We start from the raw sequence: 12,279 nt of genomic DNA on the forward strand, positions 1-12,279 counted from the left end.
ATATTTATTTGGCAATTGGAAACGAGGTGGGGGGTGCAACACTTTTATTTTTTTTAATATTTCAAAATACAGTTCCAATGGACTTCTTCAAATTTGAAATTTTACCTTTTTCATCAATCATATGCAAACTGATATTGACTATCAAACCATACTCGGTGTAGTAGTTAAAGTTAAAGATACATTTTTATATACATACTCATTAACTTAAGTATGGGGCAAGTTAGTAGCTCACATGTCGTTTACTGAATTCTCATCTCAGAAGCGAAACAAACATTATTTCTTTTACACATTTTAAACAACAAACCAACCAAAACAATACTGCGCTCAAACCAGTGTGGTATAAATAAATATAATAAAAATTATTTGTTGTTGTGTGGGACATTTCCAACACCGTATATCCAGGTCTGCTCGCGTTGTCGTTGAAGAACTGGTTCCACGATGCTAGGCTAGCTGCAAAGGCTACCCCACGATACATCGGCGTGCCCGGGCATCTGTCTCGGAGTGCCCGCGCGGCGTGCGAGAACTATACCACCGAGCCACCAATACTTGCAATGGAAGACGGGCGGCACGCTGAAATGAATAATCAAAGGGAACACAAAGAAACAGACGAGCATTGGCACCCACATCGTATTCATACCGTCATTGAGTGACAATTCATCCCGCGCTTCCTTGGTCGAAATCGATAAGAAACCTGGATTCGTCCACAATAGCGTCCCGAGGCCTCCATTTCAATGGGCCAAACACCGGAGGAACAGTCGACGCCCACGTCAATTGCGTCAGAAGCTACAATGTAGCTTATTGGTCAAACTAACGTCACCCCCTCACGATTTTACAAAATAAAAGCAGGCACATTATGTTAAATAGGAAAAGGGTGATTTTACACACCAAAAAAAGGTCCACGACACATATTTAGATGATATATATGTATTTATTCTATTAAGAATGTTGCCAAGCTTGAATGATGCTTTATACAAGTAAAAATATATCGCTTCCGCCGTAAATACTTTTATTTTGAAAAGGACCAGTACAGCTTCCTACTATAAAATGCCTCGTATACTATCTACTGAAATGCCGTGCACTGTCATTTGTGAGATGCTCTTCTACACACAAGTGAGATTCTGTGCAGTCTCATTACTGAGAGCCTCTTATACACACAAGTGAATAACCTCTCACACATAAGACTGAAAAATATCTCACATTCCTTGGTCAAACGTTCGTATAAATGCATGTGAAAACATCTGTACAGATACGTATGACTTAAAAAGCTATCAGACATAAGTCTCGGTAATTATAAGTATGGGGGTAATTATAAGTATCCACATTGATGCATGCCATTGAATTATAATAAATTGAATGGTTGAATAATCAAGAAAGCAAGATATTTTCATTAGCACATATATTTTAAGCTTGATAAAGATAGATCTAAATAAAGTTTAAGATTTTTTTAGCATTATTGAATAAATTATATTGTGTGTTTTAAACGTGGCATTAAAAAACAACAACAATAATATTACATTTTATTTTTAGGTGTCTTTCAGGACACTCAAGATTGCCGTACAAGGTAAAAGGTAAAAAATAAGTTAAAATACACACATACAGATAAAACCCACAACAATGTTAAATTAAAAAGAATAATGGAATTATGAGGAAGAAAGCCTGTCTGAATAAATATGTTTCAAGATGTTACTTGGCTGAGATTGTAAGGAAGTCCAAAGTATTGTGCGGCCTCATCAACATCAAATTATAATCGATATAAGGGTCAGCAGGGATGAAATCGAACTACATATTCACACACATTCAGTACTAGCCTACATTCTATAATGAAGTGGAACACTGATAAAGGTATAGTTTATGGTTTTTATTTAAAACTGTATTTTTGATGACTGCTGTTAGTTAAAACGTCCACTAGATGGCATTATATGATCTTGCATTGCACTAAAACCAGGTATATGAGCGTTGCATTTTGGGAAATGAAGATGCTATGAACGCTAATGGAGAAAACGCTAACGCTAGCGCGACCTCTTTCAAACCAAAGAAAAACTGGTAATGGTTTCGAAAAAACGTATTTCAATTTCATGTACGCGAAACCATAAAAGGTTGATTTTGTTGCAGACGAGTTCCAGACTGCTCTAATCAGCGAATTACATCTGAGTTCTGTGTGATACAAGTGTCTGGTGAGTTGCTATGCTTTATGCTACTATGCAAGAGGATATGTCATAGACACGTTTTCCTGTAGAGTTGAGTTACAAGATATTGTGTCTTTTCTTTGTCTAAAAAACAATTGGAGGAAATTGGAAATATAGTAAGATGTTATTTTTTCAAATACAAATAAGTTAATGTTGTATGTTGATGCATTTTTGGAAAGTATTATCGATAGGTGGGCTAGTATCAGTCACTGTACAATTCATGAACAAATAGTTAAATGTGGGAAACGACCAATTTTGACCAGTATTGTAGGTTATACTTGCCATGCTGTACATTCTATGGTTGGTTGAAAATTAAGTTCTTGATATGCAGATTGTTTGTTTTTAATTGCTGGATCTACATCTGACAGACAGAATTGATGTCAAGGAGGATTCGGCCTGATTCAATGAGGGATTGAGGACCAATTTTTTTCAACTTCAGCCAACTGTTGGAGCATCACCCAAAGCAGATAAGGTCACCTTCACTACAAAATTCTTCACACAATATACAGTCACACTATCCCGATAGTACACACATACACTGAATAGTACAACAGACATTGAGGCACAGCAGCAAAAGACTTTGAAGGGACTGTTCAAATTCAGTATTTTTTATTTAGATAGATTGTGTATATTTTGGGGATTATATGATTTTGTGAGTTCTGTAGTACTTTGAATAAATGTTGTTGTTGTATTTTCTTACTAGCTGCCCTTGCTCCTTGAGTTGAACCTGTGTATATTACTATTCCATACTTAGTAACATCAAAACAAAATTCTTGTTCACATAAGCAAAAGAAATTACTAGTGGGATGAGCAAATTATTGCTTGGATAAAATATTCTATCACATGCATTAATAACGATAGCAATTTATCTGAAAACTACCAGACTTGCTTTTTTTTTTTTTTTATTACATTGTAACAAAGCTATCTGTGACAAGTCTCTGTCTTTGGTTTTAAAAAATTAAACGTTAAAAATATCCTTTCCAACCCTTAAAAAAAAAAAAAAAAAAAATCATGTTATGTCTTTACAAGTTTTTGTTTTTTTCACCAACATATCAATACCTCTGGGGTTCTAAGTGGCCTTACCTTTTTGAAAATGTTTCTGAATATTCATAGGAAATGTATTATCTTTTAAAAAGTGTGCAGCAATGTATAACACCAAATCTTTCCAATCATTTTTTTCCTGGATAAAACTGTTAAATGAATCTAGAAATAATAGTGTGTATTTCTCTATCATTTTTTATACCGAAATGTAATTTTTGGAAAATTCTATTATTTTTAGCATTACTTTCGGGAAAAAAAAAAAGACTTGTGTAGTTGTGTGAGGTTCTCAGTTATGAGTGTGCACGGTATTTTAGTAGACAGTGTAAAAGGGCTGCATATTACGATTCATTATTGGGCCTTTTCCAAATAATACGTTAGTGCGACAGAAGGGATATATACAGTGGGGAGAACAAGTATTTGATACACTGCCAATGGGTTTTCCCATTGGCAGTGTATTTACTTGTATGAAGGATCAGTCAAGTTTGGCAATATTCTTAAAAGTATAAATACATATATAATATAAATATGGGTCATGGACCTGTTTATTTTTGTATAATCACCTTTTTTCCTCTTTAACCTAATTTGCCTGCTTTTATTTTCTAAGGTCGTGGAGGAAAAGACGTTAGTTTGACCAATAAGCTACATTGTAGCTTATGACACAATTGAAGTGGGCGTCAACTGTTCCTCCGGCTTTTGGCACATTTAAATGGAGGCCAGTATCCGGACGAGTCCAGGTTACCTGCTGATATCGACAAAGAGAAGCACAGGATAAATTGCCACTCAGTGACGGTATGAATGTGGGTGCCAATGGTCGTCTGTCTCTTTGTGTACCCTGTGATTAATCATTTCAGCGTGCTGCCCGTCTTCCATTGCAAGTATTGGTGGCTCGGTGGTAGAGTTTTCGCACGCTGCGCGGGAACCCCGAGACTGATGCCCGGGCACGCCGATGCATCTTGGGGTAGCCTTTGCAGCTAGCCTCGCATCGGGGCAACAGTTCCGCTACGACAACGCGAGCAGACCAGGATATACGGTGTTGGAAATGTCCCACACTACAACAAATCATTATTTTATCCACACTGGTTTGAGTGCAATATTGTTGTGGTTGGTTCGTTGTTTAAAATGTGTAAAAGAAATAATGTTTGTTTTGCATGTGGGATGAGAATTCAGTAAAACGGCATGTGAGGGACTAACTTGTCCCCCCCCTCCACAGTACTTAAGTTACTGAATATGTATATAAAAATGGATCTTAAGCTACTATACCGAGTGTGGTTTGATTGTCAATATCAGTTTGCATATGACTGATGGAAAAGGTAAAATTTCAGATTTGAAGAAGTCCATTGGAACTGTTTTGAAATAATAAAAAAAAAACATCCCACCTTGTTTCCAATTGCCAAATATATATGCCTTGTAGACTGAAGTGCAAATTGTGTTTATTCACAGATGCAAGACAGTGTTAAAGTATAAGAATAAAATGTCGCAGTAAGGTTTATTGACCACATATTATATGTACATAATATAATTATATATAAGGAATGTTTGTATATATAATTTATGTTTGTACATATGATGTATGTGTGTATGTGCAGGGTGATTCAAAAACAATGTGCCAAAATCACACATTTATTCCTTTCAAAATCATTGACATAGACTGAAATGATTAATTAAATTGTTAATTTGATAAGAAAGTCTCTTTATCAAGTAAGTTAACAAATTTAGTCATATCAGCTTGATTGTCCGTGATGCTGCTGGTGGTCACATTGAGCACTTGTAAAGCATGAAATAAAAACAAAAATATACAATACTTGTGTCAATGTAGTTATTGCCCCCCCAATTTACCACAATGGTTTTGGCCCATTCTTTTTTTCATCACCCTGTATAGTGTATGTGTGTATATATGTATGTGTATATATATACATTATTTCTATATATTTATGCAAATATTTTGCGGTACTTCGTGCTGATTGCAGCTATGCTCTGGACCCACGTTCCGTCGACATTCGCTGGAAGTGATGGTAAGTTAATGCAGCGCCAGCCGTACAACAACAGACGCCGAATCTCAATGACGCACCCTGAGCCACCCAGGTTTCATTTTTGCAACGTGTTGACAGTTAGAGCTGTTTCTGAATGGGAAACATTTAGGAGCATAAAAATACTGCCAGCTTTAACTTCACGGCTGGTAATGACAGTGTTAGACATCCGATCTTCCTTTCCATCCACTCCCAGTCAAAATGGATTCGACATGTAGTACAAACATGGCACCCAAAATATTGTTTCACATGTGTGCGTGCGCAAAAAGTATTCCACATGTATGCGCGTAAGTGTCTCACATGTATAAGCGCAAAGATTTCACATTCATGCGCGTGAGTGTCTCACATGTAAGCGTGAAAGGATTTCATATATATGCGCGCGCTGGTCTCACATGTAAGCGTGAAAGGATTTCATATATATGCGCGCGCGCTGGTCTCACATGTAAGCGTGAAAGGATTTCATATACATGCGCGCGCAGGTCTCACATGTAAGCGTGAAAGGATTTCATATATATGCGCGCGCGCTGGTCTCACATGTAAGCGTGAAAGGATTTCATATATATGCGCGCGCGCTGGTCTCACATGTAAGCGTGAAAGGATTTCATATATATGCGCGCGCGCTGGTCTCACATGTAAGCGTGAAAGGATTTCATATATATGCGCGCGCGCTGGTCTCACATGTAAGCGTGAAAGGATTTCATATATATGCGCGCGCGCTGGTCTCACATGTAAGCGTGAAAGGATTTCATATACATGCGCGCGCAGGTCTCACATGTAAGCGTGAAAGAATTTCATATATATGCGCGCGCGGGTCTCACATGTAAGCGTGCAAGGATTTCATATATATGCGTGCGCAAAAAATATTTCACATGTATTCGTGCACGCGTCTCGTATGTATGTGTGCGTGAATATCACATGTATGCGTGCGAGAATCTCACATCTATACGTGCGCAGAAAATGTTTCAATAGAGTGTGTGAGAACGTTTGATAAGTGTGTGTGAAAGGTAATCCTGAATTATGTCCCTAACGGCCCCCCATAGTTTGTGAACAGCAGTCTTCAGCTCTTTCCACAGATTCTCGATTGGATTCAGGTCTGGACTTTGACTTGGCCATTCTAACACCTGGATACGTTTATTTTTGAACCATTCCATTGTAGATTTGGCTTTATGTTTTGGATCATTGTCCTGTCTCAGGTCTTGTGCAGATACCAACAGGTTTTCTTCCAGAATGTTCCTGTATTTGGCTGCATCCATCTTCCCGTCAATTTTAACCATCTTCCCTGTCCCTGCTGAAGAAAAGCAGGCCCAAACCATGATGCTGCCACCACCATGTTTGACAGTGGGGATGGTGTGTTCAGGGTGATGAGCTGTGTTGCTTTTACGCCAAACATATCGTTTTGCATTGTGGCCAAAAAGTTCAAATTTTGGTTTCATCTGACCAGAGCACCTTCTTCCACATGTTTGGTGTGTCTCCCAGGTGGCTTGTGGCAAACTTTAAACGAGACTTTTTATGGATATCTTTGAGAAATGGCTTTCTTCTTGCCACTCCTCCATAAAGGCCAGATTTGTGCAGTGTACGACTGATTGTTGTCCTATGGACAGACTCTCCCTCCTCAGCTGTAGATCTCTGCAGTTCATCCAGAGTGATCATGGGCCTCTTGGCTGCATCTCTGATCAGTTTTCTCCTTGTTTGAGAAGAACGTTTGGAAGGACGGCCGGGTCTTGGTAGATTTGCAGTGGTCTGATGCTCCTTCCATTTCAATATGATGGCTTGCACAGTGCTCCTTGAGATGTTTAAAGCTTGGGAAATCTTTTTGTATCCAAATCCGGCTTTGAACTTCTCCACAACAGTATCTCAGACCTGCCTGGTGTGTTCCTTGGTTTTCATAATGCTCTCTGCACTTTAAACAGAACCCTGAGACTATCATAGAGCAGGTGCATTAATACGGAGACTTGATTACACACATTTGGATTCTATTTATCATCATCGGTCATTTAGGACAACATTGGATCATTCAGAGATCCTCACTGAACTTCTGGAGTGAGTTTGCTGCACTGAAAGTAAAGGGGCCGAATAATATTGCACGCCCCACTTTTCAGTTTTTTATTTGTTAAAAAAGTTTAAATTATCCAATAAATGTTGTTCCACTTCACGATTGTGTCCCACTTGTTGTTGATTCTTGACAAAAAAATTAAATTTCATATCTTTATGTTTGAAGCCTGAAATGTGTTGAAAGGTTGCAAGATTCAAGAGGGCCGAATACTTTTGCAAGGCACTGTATGTATATATATATATATATATATATATATATATATATATATATATATATATATATATATGTATATATATATATATATATATATATATATATATATAAATTAAATAGTTTTCTAATTGTATTTAACATTACAGACATAATATGTTACACTCATCCAGAGTCTTTAGTTTAGGCTTAAGGTAGGGTTATCAAATTTATCCCGAAAACGGCGGTAATTAATTTTTTTAAAAATGTATCACGTTAAAATATTTAAAGCAGTTAATGCATGCGTTGCACGACCCACTTATGCATTGTCGCGCTCAATCTGTAATGGCGCCGTTTTAACAATATAGAGAGCTAAAAGGCAGCGTAAAATGAGTAGAGTGAATTTTGGCAGCCTTTGGAGCCTTTTTTTAATTGGCTAAAGCCTTACAATCCCTCTCCCTACGATAAGAAATATCATGGGAAGCAATGTGGGGAAGCAAGGTCGCAATTGAGCTTTTTCTTAACACCTTATGTTATTTCCCAACGCAGAGAAGATATATCAATTGGTAGCACTACGCACAGTCATGGTTCCACTTCCCATCATGCATTTGGGCATGGCTAAATTATCATTTACTGAAAGCTCAACAAATACACTAGATGGCAATATTTAGTCACAATATAAAAAGTCACAAGTCTTTCTATCCGTGGATCCCTCTCACAGAAAGAATGTTAATAATGTAAATGTCATCTTTAGCATTTATTGTCATAATAAACAAATACAGTACTTATGTACTGTATCTTGAATGTATATATTCGTCTGAGTTTTATTCATTTTTTTCTTAATGCATTGCCAAAATGTATATGATTGGGAACAATTATCGGGAATGATTGGAATTGAATCGGGAGCAAAAAAAAGCAATCGGATCGGGAAATATCGGGATCGGCAGATACTAGAACTAAAACGATCGGGATCGGATCGGGAGCAAAAAAACATGATCGGAACAACCCTAGTATTATTGTAATGTTTTGTTTTTATTTTGTTGTCTTTTTGTGTGTTTCTGTTACCTGCCGAGGGACTGCGGATGCAAATAAGCATTTTTACTAGAATCTTGAATATATACATTAGTGCTGCAATGATTAATCGAGTAACTTGAGTATTCGATTAGGAAAAAAAATATTTGAATTATATTTTGCTGCTTCGAGTATTCGTTTAATTATTGTGGCATTGTAATGGTTTGTTTTGAAAGTGTTTGCGTTCAGTTTATTGATTTGAGTGGCTACACTGCCCTCTAGTCTGCCTCATTTCACATGGCTGAATCCAGCTGCTACATGTTAAAAACAACATAAGTTTTTGTTTGAGCTAATGTTTTTTTTTTAAGGCATTCGTTATTTAGTTTATGGGTATATTTAACTGTTTTTTTTTTTGTGGGAATACTGTATGTGTCTGAACCATTTGTTAAAGCGTATTATAATACAAAGGGGCTGTGAGATATCAATAGAACCGTTATGTGGCAAGATAACAAATATTAATAAAGTTAACAAAAAACAAATCAACATTCATTAGCAATTATCGAAAACAGATCGAAAATTACGAACATTTCCGAAAGTATTCCGGAAACAGCCAAATGGGGCGGAGACGTCACAACAAGGAAACAAAAGGTCGAGGCGGGTGCCATCGTTGTTTATCGACGAGAGAGTTGCGTTTGTCAGTTGTCAGAGTCAGTTTTTATTTTTATTCATTTATTTTATTCTGTTTGTGATTAAATGCGATTTTTATGTATAATTTTATTTCCTATTTTGATTGTCTTGGTTTTTTATGTCGTATTGATTTAAATGTGATTTTTATGATCTTCATGTGATGTAAACCACTTTGAATGAATTGCCTTGTGTTGAATTGTGCTATATAATTAAATTTGCCTTGCCTTGCCTACAGAAATTTGTTCACTATTAAAACAGTTTTGGAAGATAATGTAATCTACCTACAAAGAGTTCACAATATTGGGATTGCCTATGTTTCCAAGGACTCTATGTTACTTTCGTCAGCACTTTTGTAGTGTCGCAATTTGTCACTGAAGCAGGTGGAGGTCCAGGTGGACCATGCCACCGATGTGGACACAAGTTTGCCGTATTACCTTAATTAGGCAGTGATGGTCCCATTCATTTAGCATGCAAAGCTACAAAACCCCCACAACCTCCCTCCACTCCTTTCCAGGTACACGAAGGACGTTGCTAATGATCTCCTCCAGTGCTGATGATCTAGTGGAGGGCTGCATCAAGTGTACATTAATCTTGGTGCTGATCCACTTTATGAATGACCCTAGTGCTATGATAGATCTCGTTGGAACCTCACTTGGGAACATCTGGAAGCACAAGAGGTGAGTTGAGTCCTCCCCTGCCCCATCACCTCTCTAGTTTTGTCCTCAAACATCAACATCCTACCTCGGGAGAAACAATTTCCCACAGGACCCAGATGTGTTGAAAGGTCAAAAGAATGTCATCCATTCTTATTTTTAATTGGGCAGGAAAAAACCCTCTGCAAAAAGAACCTCTTAAAAAGAAATAAAAGAAGTGTCATCTCATGTGAAGATTCTTCTAGAAGAGTCTCTATGACTGTCCTAATGTTAGCCTATTAGAAAGGAAACAGCACAAAGTTGGCCGTCAGTCAAACATCAACACCCTAAAGATAGCACTCTGGTTCAACACAACAGAAGGAGAATGAGATTATGTGACATAACACAACATGCTCCTCAAATTAATTTGGTTGAGTTGTTTTGACAAACAACTTTTAAGTCACGACTGAAAAGCCAGCACTGAACCAGCACCTCTTATTCTACCATTCTACCACGACATAAAAAAAAATCATTTACAATGGTATGAAAAAGTATCTCATTATTATTCTCATATTTCTGCATAAAATCATCAAATGTGATCTGATCTTTGCCAAAATCACACAGAGGAAAAAAACAGTGCCTGCTTTAACTAAAACCAACCAAACATTTATAGGGCGGAAAACACAGACAAGACTGAAAAAGCAGTTTCTGCACGTGCACTCCTCTTTAAAAGCTACTGCTGTATTTTAAGCCAAAACAACTTTTGTGTTTGATAGAACAATATGTCTATATGCTGCCATAGCAGATTCATGGCTCATTAAGCCCCGAACTATTTTTATTTTGTACATTTTACCCTTGAAACCCCCGTTTACAGACGTCGCGCAACCGCTTTTGTTTCAATCCAGCCATAAAAAGAAGGTTTCTAAATGTCCGTCATTTTTAGCTTAGAATCATTAATTGATGTCTAATATTTCGTTTAAAAAAAAAAAAAAAAAACGACTTAAAAAAATTATTCACTCGCATATGTTAAACTTTAAACAAATTACGTCACACTGAAAAAAAATGGCGTCTGTAAAAAAGTCACGGATATGAACCTCATAACTATCGCTTAATTGTATTTTTTTTGTTACGGTCGCATTTTCTCTGATATGTTAGATGATGAATATTCGATCCAAACAAAGAAAAATGGAGAAAAAAAAACGTTTAAAAGGGTAAATATATGAAAAAGAAAATCTCGACCACTCCTTGATGTCTGCGATTTCTGCATTGCGACTCCTGTTACATTACCATGTTTCACCCATAAAATCCCCCCAAAATCCAGCTGTGGTCATTGACAGCTGTGTCTTGACACTCAGTATCATGAAGTTTTTGGACCGAAAACAAGGTAAGTCTGTGATAATATCTCGTTAAAGTCATGGCGTCTGTAATTCTGCTCTTGCGTGCTCTCACCTTCATATAGGGTTTTGCTGTTTAAAAAAAATGTTTTTTTTCAAAAATGTTCTCCTGGTCAAAATTTGTATTCCTCCAGAAAATTGAGATTTTAAGCTTTCTAATGATGTATCACACACGCATATAAGACAATTTGGAGTTTTGCCAAATTGGGGGTCGAACTTCAAGTCAACTTCAAGTGTTTTCCGCCATAGGTTTTCATATTTTAATGATGATAGCATGCAAACAATGATAGTAGGGGGTAAAATAAGTAAGTGAACCCTCTGCCTAAGGAGACTTAAATAGCAATTGAAACCAATTTTTACCAAAAAAATTAAGTCAGGTATGTGCCCAATCAATGATGAGTGGTTTAAAGCTGCCCTAACCACTATAAAACATACACCTGGTAAGAATTGTCTTGATGAGAAGCATTGTCGGATGTGCATCATGGCTCGGTCAAAAGAGCTGTCTGAAGACCTGCGATAAAAGATTGTTGATTTGTATAAAGCTGGGAAAGGATACAAAACCATCTCTAAAAATCTGGATGTTCATCAATCGACAGTCAGAGAAGTTGTCAAAAAATGGAGAGTCTGGCACTGTTGCTTCTCTCCCAAGGTGTGGCCATCAACCAAAGATGACGCCAAGAGTTCAGCGCAGAATACTCAGAGAGGTTAAAAAGAACCCTATAGTGTCTGCCAAAGACTTACAGAAATCACTGGCACAGGCCAATATCTCGACATCCACTATATATAAAACTACGGCCAAGAATGGTGTTCATGGGACGACTCCACGGAGGAAGCCACTGCTGTCTAAAAAAGATTGAGCAACCATTGTTGCTCGTTTAATGTTCGCAAAAAGGCACGTGTGGAGGAAAAATAGAACAGCTGACCAACATCAACACCTATTCCCCACCGTGAAGCATGGTGGAGGGAGCATCATAATTTGGGGCTGTTTTGCTACCTAAGAGCCTGGACAACTTGCAGTCATTATTGGAAGAATTAATTCAAAAGTTTATCAGGATGTTT

At 37.3% G+C, this 12,279-nt stretch overlaps 1 long non-coding RNA gene across 2 annotated transcripts; it reads left to right on the top strand.

The window, feature by feature from the left end:
• The first annotated feature begins 261 nt into the window (after positions 1-261).
• Positions 262-4,554, top strand: LOC130931597 (uncharacterized). Of its 2 annotated transcripts, XR_009067257.1 has the most exons (5): positions 262-2,043; positions 2,113-2,174; positions 2,555-2,658; positions 3,832-4,016; positions 4,079-4,554. It is a non-coding gene; the product is annotated as an uncharacterized LOC130931597 (long non-coding RNA). The 2 variants fall into 2 exon arrangements; XR_009067256.1 differs by having other exon boundaries at positions 3,832-4,554.
• Positions 4,555-12,279: the final 7,725 nt, after the last annotated feature.

The sequence above is a fragment of the Corythoichthys intestinalis genome, chromosome 16 (genome assembly GCF_030265065.1).
Source record: "Corythoichthys intestinalis isolate RoL2023-P3 chromosome 16, ASM3026506v1, whole genome shotgun sequence".
In the NCBI taxonomy this organism is placed as follows: domain Eukaryota; kingdom Metazoa; phylum Chordata; class Actinopteri; order Syngnathiformes; family Syngnathidae; genus Corythoichthys; species Corythoichthys intestinalis.